We start from the raw sequence: 12,165 nt of genomic DNA, 5'->3' as shown, positions 1-12,165 counted from the left end.
ATTCCAATACTAAGCAGTGGATATGGGTTATGAGGCATACTTGGAGTTTTGGGAATGGAATTATCCCCACATTCCACACACACTTCACTTAAGGCTAAAACTTGCCAAAAGGAAAGAAGGATAGTTGTACGAATTTATACCAAAACATGCCAAGAGAAAGCTTTACATACCTTTTGGGAGTTACCCTTTATCCTGCTCGTCTCGTCGTCTTCCGAACCTATTCAATATGAAAGTAATACGAATATCAACTACTCTAAACTTTCCAGCATCTTCGATTATGCCTTAATGTTAATGGAATCTATTTCCTTAGTCGTTTCCTCGACTAGTCCTTTAGTTTGTTAAGGCGTTAACGAAAATTGGGCAGCACCTCCCCTATAATATGCCCCATCAAAATTTCCAATTAGGTCCCTAAGACCTACAGCCAACCAACAACAACAACCTGCAGCAATTCATACCAACAATATACAACATACACTCCAAACAACTTATAAAAAAAATACGATATCTCAATAGGGCGTCTAGCCTTTATTTTGTGACGCCTTTAATTATACGTAACGAGGGGTCATGTGGCTTCCACTAGAAGCACCCTAACCCACATTAGTACATATTCAGGCCCTGCAACAACAAGCCACACCCCTGCAGAGCAACTCACAAGAACAATACTTTGTTTCGACAACAATTCAACTATAACGACTACAAATTAGTTTATTCCGAACGCCAAGTATTTCTAAGCCATTTTCATATTTCCAGCCACCAATAGAGAGTGTAACATGCTCCATCAGAACACATAAAGCTCAAATTTAAAGAAGAAACCTTACCTTACGTTAAACTCGTCAAACTCGCCAAAACTATCCAAAATGTGAAATCTGGACAGTTTACTGTTTCACCTTGTCGCTTTGTTTCGAAGGGGTAATGGAGGGAAACAGGATTTACGCCCTTCATGAAAGTTATACACATATGTCTTAGGGTCGCAAACAATTTCGAATCAACCCTACATCAATTTTGTACAAAAAGATATGACCAAAATACTTACAGCTGTCCGTGTAGAATTTCCAAAACCAAATCTGAGTAGAACCTCCTCTACACTTCATTACCATTGTTCGAACTGATACAAGTACAAATGGATTTTGGAGTCTGAATGAAAGATATAGAGCCACGAAATACCTTTCCAAAACATATTAAATCACTCGAAACAAATCTGTACACAAGAAGTTATACCAATATTACTAATCACTGTCCCTTCCAAAAACGGGTTGGTTAATTAATTCTTAACATTTTCTCCTTCGACTTTCTCTTATTTTCTCTTCCAAATTCCAATTGAAAAGCTGGAGTTTTACTTCCATGAAGGTCTTAAAATACATATATACATATCCACATACTTAAGGTACACCGTATATAATTAATTCACGGAAGAAAATTGGAAAACTCACCTTTAATTCTTCCAAAATGTTGCTGCCTTGTTCCTTTTGGTTCTTCACGTTTTTGTTTTCTATGTTGGCTGCTGTTTTTGGATAATGAACAGCTTAAGAATCATATATACATATATATATGAGGTGACACATGTCAGCCCCTAAGGGTGACACGTGTCAGCCCCTTATTGGGCCACCTCAACATGCGGCCAATGGGGTGCTGCCATGTGGCAGTGGGGTCCACCTCCCCCCAAGCAGATGGGTCACCTACTTGACCCCAAGCAGGTGGGTCACCTGCCTGCTTAGGTGCAGCCACGTGTCACCCTCCCATTGGCTGCCCCGCGAAATTTTTTTTCTCTTCCTCGTGGGTTCGTAATCTTGTTCGTAATATCGTCTCAATTTACGAGCCTATGAAACCCTTGCTATGTAAGCTTGGTATGTAATCAAGTAACTCATGTATGTAAGATTTCTAAATTAGTAGCTTACGTAGATAAGTCGAGTCATACGACTCGTTACTTGGCCTCCTATTCCTTCCGGATTCTTATGATTCCCCTTCCAACCTTCTCTACCACGGGGTATCACATCCTCCCTTCATTGGAGTCATTGGATAGTGTCGTAGCATATCCGGTTCATATGGTAATGTCCAAGGAACTTATGAGACATTCTGAGTTTAAAAAGGGTGGGGTGTAACAATTATGTATATATATAGCCAGGTTTTGTACTTCATAGCTCTGGTATAGTGACACTAGGTTCGGGGTTTGGTCTAGTATCAGTTTGTCATTTTTGGTCACTTTTGGGTTTTTTTGTATTTTTTGCATCGTATTTACATATCTATAAATTGGCCTAATTTCTTTTGATATATTATTCTCTTATATTATTACCTATTTATTTAAATTAATGTTTGACTTTCGCTTTTGAGTTGGGTTTGGCTTGCCTAACCTTAGGTTCATCAATCTCACCAGTATAGGAGCATGTGTATTGTTGAGTCCCGCCGATCGATACGATGATGTCCGTATTCAATCTTTTTGAGTCTATAAGGCATTGTTAAGAATTAAGTTACTATTCTTGTTTCTGAACATGCGCTAATGAAGATAAATAACTCTAAATCCTATTTGTTTTACTCTTTCTCAGATAGAAAATATGAGATCTACCAAGGAAATATAAGTACCCTTGTGCCTACACATAGACCCCTAGTTCAGGGTAGAGGTTGAGGTCGACACAGAGGCTGGGGCAGAGCCCAGGTCACAAAACCAGTGCTAGATCTAAATATAGAGGTTGAGTAGTTTAAGCATTAGCCAGCAGAGATAGATCATGCCCTTCCCCCACCTGGATTAGTGGCCACACTAGTGTTACATGATACTCTGGCCTGAATCCTCAGCTTCATGGAGGGTATGCACCAATAAGGGACCCTTCCTAGTACCTCAGTTGGACCTCAGGTCCTAGAAGAGACACAAATTAAGGCTAGGTGGCAGCACAATATGATTCGGCCCCAATTTTACAGCTTACTATTATAGCTCTCTATTCGGTGATTTAACCTATTTCTGTAGTTGTTGAGCAAATGGAAGCCAGGCGGGTTATGACTACAGATGAGCAGAAGATATTGGAAAGGTTTATCACATTGGGGCCTCCCAGGTTTATAGGTGTTACCAGTGCGGATGCCTATGAGTTTTTGGTCAGATTTCAAGAGAGGTTGCATAACCTCAGGTTGGTGGAGTCCCACAGGGTTGATTACACTTGTTTCTAGGTGGATGGTCTAGAAAAGGAGTGGTTGAAGTCTTATCTGAGTTGCAGACCCACGAGATCACCGCCGATGACATGGACTCAGTTCAGTGAGTCTTTCTTAGACAAATATGTACTTATAGTTTGAGGGAGACCCTGAGAGGTAAGTTTACAACACTTATAAAGGGATCAATGACAGTCACAGAGTACGAGTCTCAATTCTATGAGTTATCCAGGCAAGCCACCATGATTATGCCAAAAAAGAAGAATTGGTGTGCCAATTTGTTAGAGGGTTATATCTTCCTTGTAGGTTAAACACATAAAAGATGGTAATATTGGGATATTTGTTCTTGAGGTTAGTATATCATGCTAGTAATATTGAGGCTATATGCCATGAGGCTTCCAGTGACAACAACAAGAGGCCTTGCCATTAGGGAAGTTTTAGTGGACGCCAGTCATATGGTAGGGGATCATTTGGAAGGGGTTATCAACATCAGTATCCACCCTTTAGGCCGGTTTATGTAGCTTTATATCTTACTAACGATGGATCAATGTGTGCTAGTAGTCAGAGTAGCTAAACTTTTTTTTATGGGAACAGACCCTACACGAGGCTCCCACCTCTCATGCACAGTCAAGGGTTGAGCAAAACCCCCAAGCCTTAACATAAATAACCAAAATGAAAGTACAAGGAGGGGGACATAAACCTTACCTCCGATCCTATGTTGGTTCATAAGTCGACTAACCTACTAAGGTCGGCTAACTCATCCCCGATACAAAAAAGGGCTAATTATAACTAGAAAGCATTAAATCTATAAGAGGACTCCTCCCGGTACAAATCAACTAAGAAAGCATAAATGAGGGAGACTCTCCCCTTCCATGAGAAAAAATTAAGTAACCTACACTAGTCCTATTCAACTATGCTACGTATCTGACATAGCTAAATTGAAGAAGAACAAGTATACGAAACTTTTATCTCGCATGGGATGGGAAATTCTTTTCATCTTTGCTCTTTTTAGTCTTGTCATACCAAGTAAGTCCAAGAAAATATTCAGCAACATCAATAGTAGCAGCTAAGGAGGATGAAAGGATAGGAATTAAATGGAGCTATAGCAGCCAGCAGCCTTTGGGTTATTGTCGAAGAAGATGAAGACTAGAGTAGTTGTATAATGCAACTTGTATGTGATGCATCCCTGGATTGAGCAGCTGGTTGGATGTCTATCAGTGTGTGCCTTGCATTTTGCATGGTTCCATTGCTGTCGAAGCTGATCAGGGATATTCATATACCTGCATACCCACGAATATACCAAGAACCAAGTGTCTTGGATGTGAGGGGGCTGTTGCAGGTGTTGAAGGAGTACATCTGGTGTGCAGGGAGAGTTGATGGGAGTAGGTGAAGCCCTTGCAATTGTGGCTGATATCATCCTTTGTCTGTGGCTTTGTTTACCTGCAAAAACAAGCAACCAAAGAGCCAAACAAGTGTGAGAGTTGTAGGGGCTGTTGCAAACCTATAGGCAGCTTCTTATTGGCTCCAAAGAAGAATTGAGCAGCTCCTTTGGTGGTATCTTATGTGCCTGCACATAATAATTAAAGGAGCAAGGAGCTTCAATAGTTTTGGGGTACAATGGATCTGCTGTAGGTGTTGCAATATAGGCATAGGTATGGTTGTAGGGCTGGTGTGTTGGTGATATCCTAGCTTGGAAGGCTGTTATCTCTATGTTGATTCCTTTTATTTGCCAAGGTTCCCCATCAGTTGTTGTACCTACACAAAAAACATCAAAGAAAAACAAACAGCCAACCAAACAGAAAAACCAGGATGGGCCTTGTGTAGGGGTCTTGGAGATTCTATTTGATTTGATGGTTGTATCTATGATGTACTCTATGCATTTGTTGTTAGTGCATGTTGATGAATCCTTCCAGCAACCTGCAACAATACAACAAACAACCAAAGGCAAGAAAGAACGTGTAACAGCTAACAAAAAGGAAAGGACCTCCAAGAGTGCTTTGGGGTCCGTTAGATTTTTCAACGTCGCTCGACTAACATCTCTGTTTATCTGATTGAGTTGAAACTTCATGAGGTTTGCACATAAATCCTTTTCTTTATCCTTGCAAAATGTGAAATCTTTTTGCCCAAGTTGGAAGTTCCAAATTGCAAATTGCTCTCTCTTTAGGCTTAAGACAGCTGATTTTTTCAAGGTCGCTCGCCTACCGTCTCTAATTGTCCATTTGAGCTGAAACTTCTTGGGCCTTTTCAATATAGTATTTTCTGAAATCCTGCAAATTTTGTAGGCCTTGGTGCAAGTCCACATGCTGCAACGCACCCTGCACATCCTACCCTACTGAAGTTTAGATGTTGCAGGGGGTTTGGAAGTTGTATTTGTGATTTTCTCTATGTTTTTGTTGTTAAAGAAAGTTGATATATCACTCCAGCAACCTGCAATAATACAACAAACAAACCTAAGCAAAAAAGAGCTATCACAAACTAGCAAAAAAAGAAGGGACTTCAGTAAGAGCTTTGGAGCCTGTTATCTTTTTCCAAGTCACTCGACTAACATCTCCAATTATCCGTTTGAGCTGAAACTTCATGAGGTTTGCATATATAGCCTTTTCTTTAACCTTGCAAAATTTTAAGGGCTTGTTTCCCAAGTTGGAGGTTCCAAATTACAAAAGGATATCTCTTTAGGCTTAAGACAGCTGATTTTTTCAAGGTCTCTCGCCTAACGTCTCCAATTATCCGTTCGAGCTGAAACTTCTTGGGCCTTGTCAATATAGTATTTGCTGCAATCCTGCAGAGTTTGGAGGCCTTTGGACAAGTCCACATGGTGCAAAACACCCTGCATATCATACCCTGCTGTAGCTTAGGTTCAGATGTTGCAGGGAAGAATTTGGCATGAATGGGAGGGTTAAGAGAGGTCCTAGTATGCCATGTTGTTGTCCCTCTTCTAGTGAGGTGCTTTGAACCTATATAGACAAGTGATAAAGAGACAAACAAGGGAAATATATGCACAGGCTGCTGCAAGTCCTTGTGTAGGTCCATGTTACTTCCATAGTGGAGGAGGTTGAGATGCTTGTTGTTGCAATCTACTCCCAAGAGGAGACATTTAATTGTGACAAGGATCAGCTCCTTAGAGTACCTGCACCCACCTACAAAAATAGAAAAACACACAAATAAACAATTTTGCAAGTTATAATAACTAATACTAATGACTTCTAGGTGTTCCTTGAGTATTGTAGGTTGGTGGATCTGTTGCTGAAGGATGTTGTTGTTGAGAAATGTAGAAGGTTTGTATGTACCTGCACAGACAACCAAGAGAGGAAAAGAAAGAAGAACTACCCTACTCCTTACCTCAAGAGGCAAGTTGTTATGTTTAGGCAAGCAATATGAAGAGGAGACTCTCCCTTTTACAATGGTCCTAATTATAGGATCTTCAAAGTAGTTATAACTATACATAGAGATATCCAAGTTGAAGATCAATTAGAACAACAGTTTTGGGGAGGTCAAGAGGGGTTTCTTGATCCTTTTGAGCCTTCTTCTTCTGAAGTTTGTCATTCCCAGCATGTCAATTTCTATGTGAGCTCTAGTTTCCCTGGGGAGGTCCTGCTTGGTGAAGTAGAGCTCAGGAGCTGTGCATTTATGGCTGTATTTGGAAAGACTATCAGCTGTGGAGTTGGCTTCTCTGAAGATATGTTTGCAGCTGAACTCTTGGAATTGAATGATGAGGTTATTGAGTTTGTCCAGTTGTTCTTTGATAAACCAAGGAGGCTTTGCTTCATGCTGCAGCCATCTGATAAGGAGCTGTGAGTCAATCTCCAGCACTACCTGAGAGTAACCAAGATGAAGTCACCAAGAGAGACCAAAGATTGCAACTTTAATCTCTGCTTGGTTGTTAGTTCCAGCACCTAAAGGAATTGCATAAGCAAAAATGAGCACACTAGATTCATTTCTAAGGATACCTCCACTACCAATGATGCCTGGATTACTGAGAGCACTGCTATCAGTGTTTAGTTTCACCAAATGATCAGGAGGCTTGGTCCAGCATACAGGAGTAACTTTGGTATCTTGGTAGCATTGTTCAACTAAGAGGACCAGGTCCCTCCAGTTGTGAGGCCAACTAATATAAGGAAATGTACTATGTAGCAGGTGGAAGCTGTCCTTAAAAAAAGAGAATTTAACCCTTGCAAGGTTAGACTACTTTCGTCCATACTTGGAAGCACATCTATTTTTCCAAAGGTTCCAACAAATGAAGATAGGGAGAGCCTGTAACAAGAGCCTGTGGGCCTCATTCTTATACTTTGAATTCCACCACCTTATTAGCAGATTTCTAAGAGGGATGTATTCCTTATTAATGCCTAAAGAATCAGCAAACCTGCTCCAAATACTCCGGGCAAAGGCTCCTGCAACAAAGATATGGTCTATGGTGTCTTGTCCAAGTCTGTAGCAGCAGTAGCACTGACAGGGAGGGTGACCAAAGCTGATAAGTTTGTCATTGGTGGGAAGCTTTCTTCTAAAAGCCTTCTAAACAAGAAAGGAGCACTTGAAAGGTATGTGCTGGTGCCAGATATTAGAGTAAATCTTGTTTCTATGCCTCTTGTCTCTGATGATATCCCAAGAAGAGGAACAACTAAACTCCCCAGAGTTGTTAAGAGTCCAGCATGGTTGGTCTTGTTTGAGGGGCTGGTGGTTGATGTGAGTAGCAAGGATGGTAGGAACAAATTGGGGAGGGGCCTGTTGAATGAGCAAGTCTGCATTCCAATGCCCATTGTTCATGAATGCTGATACTTGGGTATTGTTGAGCTTGCAGCTCTGAGTGCTGAATTGAGCTAAAGGACCAATACCCAGCCAGTTATCCCACCAAAAGAGGCAAGAGCCAGACTGGATTTACCATTGTATGTGAGGCTCAACATTGTGTTTATTCTTCATTAGGTGCTTCCAGATCAAAGATTATCCAGTATCCCATTTTTTGGTAATGGAATTGGACCTTTGACAATACTTGGCTTTGATAAATTCCCCCCCAAAGAGTGTTTTTGGTCCTAAATACCCACCACTATTTATACTGGAAGGACTTAGCCACAGCAGAGATTTGTCTCACACCAATACCTCCTTCATCATAGAGTAGCTAGACTTTAGGTCAGTTTTCTAGGGGTTAGACATCTTGGTATTCAGGTTGTGGCGACCATTTAGGTTCAGCTAGGATATCAAAGGGATGTTTATTTAGAGGTTCATGTTATGAGTGTGGTATGAAAGTCCACTTTACTAGTGAGTGTACTACTATCAGTAATCGCAGATGCTAGGGTCAATAGGGTCTATAGTATCAGCAGGTTCAGGCCCATAGGGGCCTAATTAAAGAACCCAGAAAAGGTATATAGGGTGGCAGAAATAATTCTGAAGGTGCTAGGGGTGGTTCCCTAGCAGGACAGATAGGTAGTAGAGGTGGACGTAGCCACATATATGCTTTTCCAGGTAGGTCAGAGGTAGAGGCTTCAGATGTTGTCATCACAAGTATGATCACCGTCTCTCATCAGCCTAGCTGTGCATTATTTGATCTGTGGTCTACCTACTCGTATGTGCCTCCTTGTTATTCTACTCGATGGAATGTTTTGTGAGAAAAAATTACTTATGCCTATATATGTAGCTATCTCTGTTGGTGATTCTTTAGTAGTTGATTGAATGTATGGAACCTGTGTAGTGACCATCTTGGGGTATGATACTAGACCGGACTTAATTATGTTAGATATGGTAAACTCTGGGTTAATTCTAGGCATGGATTGGCTATCTTCTCATCATATGGTTTTGGATTACTTCTCCAAAACCGTCACTTTCTGTATGCCTGGTATTCCTCCAATTGTGTGGACAGCTATCGCTAGTCATGGGCCATGTGCTATAATCTCCTTCCTCAAGGCTCATAGGTTAGTAGGAAAGGGGTGTGTCATGCCCTGGGAGGGTACCCTAGACGTGACCGGCACTCAAAAGCCATTTATGACCTTCAAGCGAACCACCTGATTCAGTCCCACTATCATTCAATCACATTCAATCAAAGGAAGACTCGATCATAGACACACTATTCATAATATAAGGGCCGAGGGTCAATTACAATCAACACATCAAAAACGTTATAATAAGACTTCTCAAAAATAGCAGTCCAACCTTCCCACACTCTAGTCTATGATGCCTCTATCAAAGTCTAGAAGGTGCCAATGACAAGCCCATGGCTACCAACAATCAAAATAAAGGAAACGACAACAAAACTACACAAGAACGCTCACCATCCTCCGGAAACTAGGAGGACTCACCAACTGGCTGGAAGTGTATGTGGATCTTCAACGGAGTGTCGGTTGATGATCTCTAGTACCTGTCTCTGTATCATGAAATGATGCAGGCCAAATGGCTTCATTACATGGAATCTACGAGTATGTAAAATGGCCGGATGAAACAAACATCAAGAAAACATCAATATCAACTCAGGATCTCAACTCATATATATATATATATAAAACAACTCAATCAAGTGTCCTAAGTCTAACAAGATTAGATTAGATGGGACTAACTCATAAGCCACTCAACTCAACTGACTCGGAGCACTATCAAGACCTAAATAAGAGTTGCTTTTATCCGACAACCATCACATATGAGCCAGTGATAGTATAATAATCAGACGTTGTTGCCACATCCGTCTATACCTTGCCAGGGCATGAACGCCTCTCTAATCATGGATACCATCGATTAGTCAAGTTCTATCATTTCAGGACAGTAAAAATAGGAAATATTCGACTTTAACGGTTCGATCCCACGAGAAGCATCTGACTTTAACGGTTCCATCCTTACCTATGTTGGCAGCGTAGTTTCTGGGGTTCGAGTATGGACTGTACTCTCACCCGCTTCGGTGCTCGATACTCCTCCCATGACTCTATGCTTATAAGAATTCCTCCAATCATCTCAAACAAGCCCCCACGGCTAGTTTCATGTGGGACATTGCCAACTCATCAAATCTATTCTCATTTCAACTCAATTAGGTCATAATGACATGTTCCATTTAGGACCTTGTCCACTCGTCAATTCTATCCTCCAATCAACTCAATCAAGCCTCATTTAGATAAGCATTTATGACATCTCCTTAAAACTCATCATAATTCTATGGCTTTAGCTCAACAATTCAAGTAGAATAATACATTTAAGGAATTTGACCTATGCAACATAATCAAATGGTAAAGAGATCAACAAAACATATTAACAAGTCCTCTCCATCAACTCACACTAACAAGAAGGTTTTAGGAACTTCTTAGCTCAACAACATCAACATAAACAAAGTCAAATTTATAGGAGACAAAACTCATTCAAGAATAAACCATACCAAGAAACTCTATTTTCATGGACATCTAACCTCAAAGCAAGAGTAGGGCGCATGGGTGGACTCAACCGATGTTTTGGATAGCCTTACATACCTTAACAAGGCTTTCCAAAGTACAAAAGTATGGGGCATAACATCCTTCCCCCCTTTAGAACATTCGTCCTCGAATGTTAACTAGTCCCATAAGGCGTTGCGAGTACTTTAGGAATTCTTCATACTAGTTGTCATCCATAGTCCTTTTATTCATCAACTCAACTAATCTAGGAGTTTAGACTTCCTGTAGAAATAGCGAATACGTATGTATATCTCTTTTCTATGTCTCTTTTGGTTTCCTAGGCCATCTATTCTTTATTCTTATAACATCACAAGACTTTGACGAAAGCCACGTATGTAGTTCGCAACCTTCTAATTGCGGGAAATACTCTAGAAGGGTCATTTATACATTTACGGAGCATTGACCCATGGAAGATTGGGTGTATTGCTTCCAAATTCGATGATAGGTCCAACTCATAGGCAGTTCTGCCTACCCTACAAATGGTTCGATAGGGCCAATGTACCCCAGACCAAGTGTATCCTTCTTGCTGAATCATATTACATCTTTCCTTGGTGAAGCTTTAACACATACCCTTTTCTAAACTTCAAACTCAATAGGTCAATATCAACTATCTGCATATGACTGTTGTCGACTTTGGGCTGCTAATAGTTTTTCCTGAATAAGCTTTACTTACTCTTAAATTCTCTTATTTTCTACCTTAGATGAGATTTGTTATCCTTCTTTTTGTGCTACTTGTATGTCACAATATCGGTAGAAAATACTTCTATTGCCAACATCTTAGCCTTTAGTCAAGTATAGCCTGACTATCCTTTACAATGTCTTTAAGTTACTCATTATTATTCCTTTGTCGTATCCATCTATTTTTTATGCACCCATCCTTTGACGTCATACTGTTTGAGGTATTTACCAACAATCCTCAGTATTGTCTATGATAACATCCTGGCTTCTATCCATCAATGGCTGGCTTTTAGATCTTGCTAGCTCATTCCAACTTGGGATCTCACTTTAAGTTCAGGTGGTCACATTAACACGTTGTAGTGTCGGTTGATTTCATCTTATGCTTGTATTTTTCATATCCACTTCCCCCCTTTAGGGTGTATCCATGTCGTTATCTGTTTGTATTCTACCTTATGCCCTTATTTCCAATTTCCAAATACATACGATTATTTTCCAACCCTTTTGGTATACTACACCATATCTATACCTTCTTTTATATCATCCATACCTTAGGTTAGTCATGTAATATACCTTAACACCATTATGATGTACTTAAAATTCTCGATATATAGAAAAAAATTTAGTCTAATAGTTTGTACTCGAGTCATGCAGTAATTTGTTCAAAGGCACATTCCACTCATCCCTATCAGTAATTAGCCAGTGCTTTTAATCATTACAAATTCTCCATTCGGGCGCACTTATACTCTGATGACACATGTCTCAAGCTTTATCATAATACTATCCTTATCTAGTGGATACTACTCGTTTCTCTAGTAAGTTCGCAATGCATCAGATGTTTTGTAAATCTACATCCCTTATCCGCTAAGGATCTTATTATTTTCCATGGGAGAGCCATATATACACCATACCTCTTTATGCCTTATGAGCTTTCATCCTTGTCATGTACCCAATGTCATCTTCT

The sequence above is a fragment of the Solanum dulcamara genome, chromosome 2, assembly GCF_947179165.1.
Source record: "Solanum dulcamara chromosome 2, daSolDulc1.2, whole genome shotgun sequence".
Lineage (NCBI taxonomy): Eukaryota > Viridiplantae > Streptophyta > Magnoliopsida > Solanales > Solanaceae > Solanum > Solanum dulcamara.
The sequence above is the reverse complement of the archived record's forward strand: the minus strand, read 5'-3'. Positions refer to the sequence as shown.